Source organism: Ovis aries, chromosome 17 (assembly GCF_016772045.2).
Source record: "Ovis aries strain OAR_USU_Benz2616 breed Rambouillet chromosome 17, ARS-UI_Ramb_v3.0, whole genome shotgun sequence".
Classification (NCBI taxonomy): Eukaryota; Metazoa; Chordata; class Mammalia; order Artiodactyla; family Bovidae; genus Ovis; species Ovis aries.
The window spans coordinates 31,044,483-31,046,753 of record NC_056070.1 but is presented as its reverse complement, the minus strand read 5'-3'; the positions used below and the strand labels follow the sequence as shown (position 1 = coordinate 31,046,753).

Genomic DNA, 2,271 nt, shown 5'->3' with positions numbered 1-2,271 from the left:
GGATGGCTGGGTCATAAGGCAGTTCAATTTGCAATTGTTTAAGGAATCTCCACACTGTTCTCCATAGTGGCTGTACTAGTTTGCATTCCCACCAACAATGTAAGAGGGTTCCCTTTTCTCCACACCCTCTCCAGCATTTATTGCTTATAGACTTTTGGATCGCAGCCATTCTGACTTGTGTGAAATGGTACCTCATTGTGGTCTTGATTTGCATTTCTCTGATAATGAGTGATGTTGAGCATCTTTTCATGTGTTTGTTAGCCATCCGTATGTCTTCTTTGGAGAAATGTCTATTTAGTTCTTTGGCTCATTTTTTGATTGGGTCGTTTATTTTTCTGGAATTGAGCTGCATAAGTTGCTTGTATATTTTTGAGATTAGTTGTTTGTCAGTTGCTTCATTTGTTATTATTTTCTCCCATTCTGAAGGCTGTCTTTTCACCTTGCTTATATTTTCCTTTGTTGTGCAGAAGCTTTTAAGTTTAATTAGATCCCATTTGTTTATTTTTGCTTTTATTTCCAGCATTCTGGGAGGTGGATCATAGAGAATCCTGCTGTGATTTATGTCGGAGAGTGTTTTGCCTATGTTCTCCTCTAGGAGTTTTATAGTTTCTGGTCTTACATTTAGATCTTTAATCCATTTTGAGTTTATTTTTGTGTGTGGTGTTAGAAAGTGATCTAGTTTCATTCTTTTACAAGTGGTTGACCAGTTTTCCCAGCACCACTTGTTAAAAAGATTATCTTTAATCCATTGTATATTCTTGCCTCCTTTGTCAAAGATAAGGTGTCCATAGGTGTGTGGATTTATCTCTGGGCTTTCTATTTTGTTCCATTGATCTATATGTCTGTCTTTGTGCCAGTACCATACTGTCTTGATGACTGTGGCTTTGTAGTAGAGCCTGAAGTCAGGCAAGTTGATTCCTCCAGTTCCATTCTTCTTTCTCAAGATTGTTTTGGCTATTCGAGGTTTTTTGTATTTCCATACAAATCTTGAAATTATTTGTTCTAGTTCTGTGAAAACTATGGCTGGTAGCTTGATAGGGATTGCATCAAATCTGTAGATTGCTTTGGGTAGTATACTCATTTTCACTATATTGATTCTTCCAATCCATGAACATGGTGTATTTCTCCATCTATTAGTGTCCTCTTTGATTTCTTTCATCAGTGTTTTATAGTTTTCTATATATAGGTCTTTAGTTTCTTTAGGTAGATATATTCCTAAGTATTTTATTCCTTTCGTTGCAATGGTGAATGGAATTGTTTCCTTAATTTCTTTTTCTACTTTCTCATTATTAGTGCATAGGAATGCAAGGGATTTTTGAGTGTTGATTTTATATCCTGCAACTTTACTATATTCATTGATTAGCTCTAGTAATTTTCTGGTAGAGTCTTTAGGGTTTTCTATGTAGAGGATCATGTCATCTGTAAATAGTGAGAGTTTTACTTCTTTTCCAATTTGGATTCCTTTTATTTCTTTTTCTGCTCTGATTGCTGTGGCCCAAACTTCCAGAACTATGTTGAATAGTAGCGGTGAAAGTGGGCACCCTTGTCTTGTTCCTGACTTTAGGGGAAATGTTTTCAATTTTTCATCATTGAGGATAATGTTTGCTGTGGGTTTGTCATATATAGCTTTTATTATGTTGAGGTATGTTCCTTCTATTCCTGCTTTCTGGAGAGTTTTTATCATAAATGGATGTTGAATTTTGTCAAAGGCCTTCTCTGCATCTATTGAGATAATCATATGGCTTTTATTTTTCAATTTGTTCATGTGGTGAATTACATTGATTGATTTGCAGATATTGAAGAATCCTTGCATCCCTGGGATAAAGCCCACTTGGTCATGGTGTATGATCTTTTAATGTGTTGTTGGATTCTGATTGCTAGAATTTTGTTGAGAATTTTTGCATCTATGTTCATCAGTGATAAAAATATGGAACACTTCACAAATTTGTGTGTTATCCTTGCACAGGGGCCATGCTAATCTTCTCTGTATCGTTCCAATTTTAGTATATGTGCTGCCGAAGCGAGCACCATGTCTGACTCTTAGGGACCCCATGAATGTAGCCTACCAGGCTCTTCTATCCATGGAATTTTCCAGGTGAGAACACTAGAGTAGGTTGCCATTTCTGACTCCATCTTATATATGGACAGATTGATAGATATATTGTATGTTTTATCAATCACATATTTGCAAGAGATAAAAGTATTATTGGTTATAGCACTTAACTAAACCTTAACTCATACATGCTTTCTTAATAAAATCTCAGATCCTGA

The 2,271-nt window shown here is 35.7% G+C and overlaps 1 non-coding gene across 1 annotated transcript; it reads right to left on the bottom strand.

Annotated features, from left to right (window-relative positions):
• Positions 1 to 1,921: 1,921 nt before the first annotated feature.
• LOC114108913 (U6 spliceosomal RNA) lies at positions 1,922 to 2,028 on the bottom strand. Its single transcript, XR_003585639.1, has one exon. It is a non-coding gene; the product is annotated as a U6 spliceosomal RNA (small nuclear RNA).
• Between the last annotated feature and the right edge of the window lie 243 nt (positions 2,029 to 2,271).